This window comes from Anomaloglossus baeobatrachus, chromosome 11 (genome assembly GCF_048569485.1).
Source record: "Anomaloglossus baeobatrachus isolate aAnoBae1 chromosome 11, aAnoBae1.hap1, whole genome shotgun sequence".
In the NCBI taxonomy this organism is placed as follows: domain Eukaryota; kingdom Metazoa; phylum Chordata; class Amphibia; order Anura; family Aromobatidae; genus Anomaloglossus; species Anomaloglossus baeobatrachus.
The window spans coordinates 123,171,527-123,179,661 of record NC_134363.1 but is presented as its reverse complement, the minus strand read 5'-3'; the positions used below and the strand labels follow the sequence as shown (position 1 = coordinate 123,179,661).

Below are 8,135 nucleotides of genomic sequence, written 5' to 3'. Positions count from 1 at the left end.
TGGACACCTGTGATCAGTAAACTAATGGTGCTCAGCACATAATAGAAAGAGACATCAAGTAATATCGGTGAGGTAAATAGAAATGTGCGGACTCCCCGGAGGTAAAATTCAATGGTTTATTCTTCAATGCATAAAATATTGTACTTTGGTTTATTCCTGTATCTATGTAGTAAGTTCGGTTTTGTTCCTGTATCTATATCCAAGCCCCATTTACTTTGAAGGCCTTTTATCTCTACTGCTTTAATATGAGAACCGGATATTTGCAGGCTAAAGGTGGGATGCTGCAACTCAAGGTCCACTGCTTTCTGATTGCCCCCAAGCCAAAATATTACAGCCAGACCCTGGGCACCGAGCCCCCTGACTCATGGGCCCAGGAGAGGCTGTGTGGTCTGATGCCATTAGCCGTACAGCACTGAATTCGCCCTAAGGACTTGTTAATACAATATATTCCAAAACAACATTGAAAGCAATAAAATTGCTGCATTTTTACTATATTTTTTTGCAATATGCATCAAAAAATGCATCAGGAACATAAATACATGGTAAGAACACAGGATTAACTGTATTTTTATGCAATTCTAATTAGTAAAGATTAGGATAATTAGTATTTGCTGCTTTGCTCATTTGTTCTTCATAAAACAATATACTAATAAAATTAAATATAAGACCCCATAAAAGTAGACATAGAAGTAACAGCATACATTTTAGGATTTTTTCATCATTTTAGTTTTGAATTGTAAATAACAATGTGTAATAAAATACTGCAGCTGTCATATTGGCCACAAGATGTCAGTATCAGATACAAATGTTACAGACTTGTAACCACAATTGCCACTTTTAACGTTATGATATTAAGTGTCTTTATGGTCTATGAATTACAGAGCCCTGGAAAAAAAAATGAATGCATAAGAAAAAATAATAACATTGCTTCAAAAATTAATTCTCCTTATGCCGAAACCCGGGATCTAACCAGGGACCTTTAGATCTTCAGTCTAATGCTCTCCCAACTGAGCTATTTCGGCTTCCTGTCTTCCTAAGCCTAGCTCTTTTAGGATGAACCTGCTCGGCCTCCACGACAGCCTCCAGGCTGGGGAGTCACCTGTCGGATGATTTTCCCCTTTCTAGAGGTTCTGCTGTGGGCTATGGCCCGGGGAGTTTACAACTTTCCCTGGGCCTCGGTTTTTACTGTTTGGAGATAATTTTGCACTCCTCCGGTTTCTAGGGACCGTCCCCTGTTGCAGCTCGATCCCTCCACTGATGTTCTTGTGGAACAGGCCACCACAGCTCAACAGCTATCCATGGCCCTGGGATCCCTTCTGTTCTCTGCTTGGTGTCACCTGGACCCTCTGAGTCCCAGGATCTTCACCAGGAAGCGTCTCTTTCTTCTTCTCAGCTCCTAACTGACTAGAGCCTTTCTTCTACTTCTCCTCCTTGCCTGCCTCCTGCAGACCTCCTCCTCCTTCCCCACTCTCTCTCAGACCACTCAAGCTTGACCTTCCTTTCTTTGTCTGCTCTCTGATGGCTCCTCCCACCTCCCCAGTTGCTAAGCTGTACACTATAGGAGCAGGGATGGGTCTTATGGCCCCTCCCAACATGCAGCATGGGAGGGTTGCTGCCACTATCCCTGGTCCCAGTGTGTGCCTAACAATGGGTGTTGTGTAGATTTACCAGGGGACCGGTGTTCACTCCTTTCCTCACCCAGAATGGGGCATCACACCGCTGGATGGGGTGCAATGTCCTGTGGCGATGGAAGCCTCAGGGACGCCACACTTACACATAGAAGTAACAGCATACATTTTAGGATGTTTTTATCATTTTAGTTTTGAATTGTAAATAACAATGTGTAATAAAATGTTGCAGTTGTCATATTGGCCACAAGATGTCAGTATCAAATGCAAATGTTACAGACTTGTAAACCACAATTGCCACTTTTAACGTTATGATATTAAGTGTATTTATGGTCTATGAATTATGGAGCACTGGAAGAAAATGAATGTGTAACGGGGTGCCAGGGGTGCCTCCGGCCTTGTAGTCGTGGCCCTCGGTATCAGGCTTACCCCTGGTTCCACCGTCACTATGGGGACAGGAGCTAACTTGGTGGGGCAGAGTGTGGTCGTGGTGCAGATGTTGTCCGGCGCACAAACACTCTTCAGGCAGGGTACAATGCGATGAACAAACATTCTTTTATTCTTCACAGTTAAAAGTCCAGACAAAGCAATCCGGTCAGCAATAAATCTGGCAGATGACAATTCCTGTGGAGCTGGGGACACCCTGACCAAACGTCACCTCGGGTGGGGATATGCCCTCCGTACTCTACTTCCTTCGGGCACCCACTATTCAGCCAAGCATACACCGGACCCACACCGGCAGAATAGGCTCTGAGGTTACGTCCACCTCCTTCTCTCCGGTGTCCCCTGCTGTTCTGCTCACACACTCTGCCCGACGTGCACACACTGCTGCCCCGGATGCTACTTCTCACAAAGTCCCGAACAAAGCCATAAAGGTGCTGAGACGCTTTCTTAGCTGGGGGAAGCCTGTCCTTGCGTCCCCTCCAGTGGTGATGTGCCTGACTACTCCACTTCGCCCGGCTCCCACTGCTGGCTACCCACAGTCCGGACCCACACCGGACTGCTTCACACTATGAGGTTCCGCTCGCTCCTTTTCTCACCGGCTTCCCTGATTTCCAGCTCCCTTCTTTCTTTCTTGCTTTCTGCCCACTCAGCTCCACACTCTGCCCCGGCTCTGCTGCTCCGCTCCTGTCCCCGAGACAACTGCTTGTCTTACCCACTTCCTTTTTTTCTCCTAAGCTGCCAGCTCCTCCCCCTTCCCTGTCACTGTTACCAGGGGAACCACTCACTACACTGGCACCTAGGGAGTACCCTGACTCAGCATACATGCATACAACATAAAACATTTTTATTAATAACATTTCCGGGTTAACTATGCTCCCTTTTGCAGAGGGGTCTGCTCACCCACTGCATACCTCCCCTCTTAAAACCCGAGCCTCCCGGCAAGGCTCTTAAACACATAAACACATAAAAACCTTTTGGGTCAGTCCTCAACAGCGGCACCAGTTCAGCGGCGCTCCCGGTCTCTGGATAGCGCCCGGAGGCTCAACAGCGCTCCCGGTCTTAGATGGGCGCCCGGAGGCTTCGATAGCGCTCCCGGTCTTTGCTGAAGGTGCCCGGAGGCTTCAAGAGCGCTCCCGGTCTTTGCTGGAGGGCAACAGGCCCGTCAACGTTAAAGAAACTTCTGCCGGCTGAACGGTGCCGGACTTAAACAACAGATCAGCAGTGGTGACTTACTCTGGGGGCCAGGCCCGCTTCCATTCTTCCGCTTGAGCCTGTATGTATGCCCCCAGCGATTGTCCCGGCTGCCGACGGATCCTCTGGAGGGACACAGGGGCGTAGGGTGGCTCCACGGGCACAGCTGCTGCAGCTCCTCTCGGTGGTGAAGGTGTCCCTGCCCCTGCCAATCTTGCTGGTAATGGCGGCGGTGTCAATGCTGAGGCTGGAGGAAGTGGAGGCAGGTCTTCGTTTCCCGCTCTTGAACAGACTCCACCCCCAGCCTCACGCATCATCTCGACTCCTCCGCCGAGGTACTTCTTTTTCCTTTTCTTAGTCTTCAATGCCCTGGAGCTGGCGCCTCCCCTCTTTGGGCGGAGTACTCCATGCTTTCTCTTCGGCACCGGCCAGCCCCAGGTTCTTCTTTTGGCGCCAATTCTGCGCGCGCCTTCTGTGTCTTCCCAGACAACGGCCATCTTGCCGCCATCTTGTGCCCGGTCCTTCACCTCAGGCACCGTCTCCTCTTCCCACCATGGGACTGCAAATCTTCGCTGAGAGTCCGGATCAGGGGCCCTCGGCACCACTTGGTCTCCATCTTCTTGGAGCGGATCCCCTGGCATACGATCCGGATCCTGCCGACTACGCCACATGTAACGGGGTGCCAGGGGTGCCTCCGGCCTTGTAGTCGTGGCCCTCGGTATCAGGCTTACCCCTGGTTCCACCGTCACTATGGGGACAGGAGCTAACTTGGTGGGGCAGAGTGTGGTCGTGGTGCAGATGTTGTCCGGCGCACAAACACTCTTCAGGCAGGGTACAATGCGATGAACAAACATTCTTTTATTCTTCACAGTTAAAAGTCCAGACAAAGCAATCCGGTCAGCAATAAATCTGGCAGATGACAATTCCTGTGGAGCTGGGGACACCCTGACCAAACGTCACCTCGGGTGGGGATATGCCCTCCGTACTCTACTTCCTTCGGGCACCCACTATTCAGCCAAGCATACACCGGACCCACACCGGCAGAATAGGCTCTGAGGTTACGTCCACCTCCTTCTCTCCGGTGTCCCCTGCTGTTCTGCTCACACACTCTGCCCGACGTGCACACACTGCTGCCCCGGATGCTACTTCTCACAAAGTCCCGAACAAAGCCATAAAGGTGCTGAGACGCTTTCTTAGCTGGGGGAAGCCTGTCCTTGCGTCCCCTCCAGTGGTGATGTGCCTGACTACTCCACTTCGCCCGGCTCCCACTGCTGGCTACCCACAGTCCGGACCCACACCGGACTGCTTCACACTATGAGGTTCCGCTCGCTCCTTTTCTCACCGGCTTCCCTGATTTCCAGCTCCCTTCTTTCTTTCTTGCTTTCTGCCCACTCAGCTCCACACTCTGCCCCGGCTCTGCTGCTCCGCTCCTGTCCCCGAGACAACTGCTTGTCTTACCCACTTCCTTTTTTTCTCCTAAGCTGCCAGCTCCTCCCCCTTCCCTGTCACTGTTACCAGGGGAACCACTCACTACACTGGCACCTAGGGAGTACCCTGACTCAGCATACATGCATACAACATAAAACATTTTTATTAATAACATTTCCGGGTTAACTATGCTCCCTTTTGCAGAGGGGTCTGCTCACCCACTGCATACCTCCCCTCTTAAAACCCGAGCCTCCCGGCAAGGCTCTTAAACACATAAACACATAAAAACCTTTTGGGTCAGTCCTCAACAGCGGCACCAGTTCAGCGGCGCTCCCGGTCTCTGGATAGCGCCCGGAGGCTCAACAGCGCTCCCGGTCTTAGATGGGCGCCCGGAGGCTTCGATAGCGCTCCCGGTCTTTGCTGAAGGTGCCCGGAGGCTTCAAGAGCGCTCCCGGTCTTTGCTGGAGGGCAACAGGCCCGTCAACGTTAAAGAAACTTCTGCCGGCTGAACGGTGCCGGACTTAAACAACAGATCAGCAGTGGTGACTTACTCTGGGGGCCAGGCCCGCTTCCATTCTTCCGCTTGAGCCTGTATGTATGCCCCCAGCGATTGTCCCGGCTGCCGACGGATCCTCTGGAGGGACACAGGGGCGTAGGGTGGCTCCACGGGCACAGCTGCTGCAGCTCCTCTCGGTGGTGAAGGTGTCCCTGCCCCTGCCAATCTTGCTGGTAATGGCGGCGGTGTCAATGCTGAGGCTGGAGGAAGTGGAGGCAGGTCTTCGTTTCCCGCTCTTGAACAGACTCCACCCCCAGCCTCACGCATCATCTCGACTCCTCCGCCGAGGTACTTCTTTTTCCTTTTCTTAGTCTTCAATGCCCTGGAGCTGGCGCCTCCCCTCTTTGGGCGGAGTACTCCATGCTTTCTCTTCGGCACCGGCCAGCCCCAGGTTCTTCTTTTGGCGCCAATTCTGCGCGCGCCTTCTGTGTCTTCCCAGACAACGGCCATCTTGCCGCCATCTTGTGCCCGGTCCTTCACCTCAGGCACCGTCTCCTCTTCCCACCATGGGACTGCAAATCTTCGCTGAGAGTCCGGATCAGGGGCCCTCGGCACCACTTGGTCTCCATCTTCTTGGAGCGGATCCCCTGGCATACGATCCGGATCCTGCCGACTACGCCACATGTAACGGGGTGCCAGGGGTGCCTCCGGCCTTGTAGTCGTGGCCCTCGGTATCAGGCTTACCCCTGGTTCCACCGTCACTATGGGGACAGGAGCTAACTTGGTGGGGCAGAGTGTGGTCGTGGTGCAGATGTTGTCCGGCGCACAAACACTCTTCAGGCAGGGTACAATGCGATGAACAAACATTCTTTTATTCTTCACAGTTAAAAGTCCAGACAAAGCAATCCGGTCAGCAATAAATCTGGCAGATGACAATTCCTGTGGAGCTGGGGACACCCTGACCAAACGTCACCTCGGGTGGGGATATGCCCTCCGTACTCTACTTCCTTCGGGCACCCACTATTCAGCCAAGCATACACCGGACCCACACCGGCAGAATAGGCTCTGAGGTTACGTCCACCTCCTTCTCTCCGGTGTCCCCTGCTGTTCTGCTCACACACTCTGCCCGACGTGCACACACTGCTGCCCCGGATGCTACTTCTCACAAAGTCCCGAACAAAGCCATAAAGGTGCTGAGACGCTTTCTTAGCTGGGGGAAGCCTGTCCTTGCGTCCCCTCCAGTGGTGATGTGCCTGACTACTCCACTTCGCCCGGCTCCCACTGCTGGCTACCCACAGTCCGGACCCACACCGGACTGCTTCACACTATGAGGTTCCGCTCGCTCCTTTTCTCACCGGCTTCCCTGATTTCCAGCTCCCTTCTTTCTTTCTTGCTTTCTGCCCACTCAGCTCCACACTCTGCCCCGGCTCTGCTGCTCCGCTCCTGTCCCCGAGACAACTGCTTGTCTTACCCACTTCCTTTTTTTCTCCTAAGCTGCCAGCTCCTCCCCCTTCCCTGTCACTGTTACCAGGGGAACCACTCACTACACTGGCACCTAGGGAGTACCCTGACTCAGCATACATGCATACAACATAAAACATTTTTATTAATAACATTTCCGGGTTAACTATGCTCCCTTTTGCAGAGGGGTCTGCTCACCCACTGCAAATGCATAAGAAAAAATAATAACATTACTTCAAAAATTAGATCTCCTTATGCCGAAACCCGGGATCAAACCTGGGACCTTTAGATCTTCAGTCTAACGCTCTCCCAACTGAGCTATTTCGGCTGGTGCTGTGCTAGCAATGCCAAAGGTGTAAACCGATCCGTGGACAGGCTCGAGTCCAGTAACGAGTATAATGGAAGTCTATCTGGAACTCGAACATTTTTCCAGAAGATCCCACAGGAGGGCTGAGGGGGCTGAAATAATTGTTGAAATAGATGGAAACAGCACTCAAATTGAATGGCAACAGCATGCAGAAGACACCTGGATGCATCTCTGACTGCTGGGAACTAAAATAGATAAATAATTATAAAAAATGACTTTGGGTCCCCCTAGTTCTGATAATCAGACACGGTAAAGAAAACAACTGGGGGCTGATCTTATCAGGCTGGGATGGTCCATGGATTTTGGCCCCTTCCCCACTTAAAAATACCAGCCCGCATCCATCCCAAAATTGGCGCATTCATTAGATGTGCCAATTCTGGCACTTTGTGTGGCTTTTCCTGATTGCACTCGGGGTAACATTTTTTGGGGATGGTTTCAGCTCTGTAATGTCAGCTGCCATCAAAGGTCGGTTTCACACATCCGGCTTTTCGCCAGTTTGACTGATGCGGTGCACGCCAGCACAGTGAATACAGTACACTGGCAGCGCAATAAGCGCCAGTCACATGCTGTCATGTGACCGGAGCATGTGACCCGGAAGTTGTGGCTCTGCCACTGTACTGTATCATACTGTACTGGCGTGCGCCGCATCCGTCAAACCGGCGAAAAGCTGCATGTGTGAAACCGGCCAAACCCAGGGCTTAGTAATGGAGAGGTGTTTATCAGACACCCTCATTATTAACCAGTTCTAAAAAAAACAAGACACAGACACATGAAAAAATAGTTTATTTGCATAAAGACTCCCCACACTATCAACGCAAAACTGGGTGCTGCTGATGACAGCTGTTTACCTGGTGCCTGTGAATAGCTGCACTTTACTGCCATTAACAGTCTCCAGAGCTGCATTTGAGGATCATTGACTATGATGGAACATAGTGGGAACATTTTTGGCAATAAATTGGTGAATGAGAGAGTGTGATGGAGTCGTTAATCAAATAAACTATTTTTTCCTGTGTCTTTTTTTTTCACTTACTGGGTTAGTAATGAAGGTGTCTGATGCCTCTCCATTACTAACCCCTGGGTTGATGCCAGAAGACATTACACAGCTGACTTCAATCCCCAA

General features: G+C 51.4%; 1 non-coding gene across 1 annotated transcript; it reads right to left on the bottom strand.

Annotated features, from left to right (window-relative positions):
- Window positions 1-949: 949 nt before the first annotated feature.
- TRNAF-GAA (transfer RNA phenylalanine (anticodon GAA)) lies at window positions 950-1,022 on the bottom strand. Its single transcript has one exon. It is a non-coding gene; the product is annotated as a tRNA-Phe (tRNA).
- Between the last annotated feature and the right edge of the window lie 7,113 nt (window positions 1,023-8,135).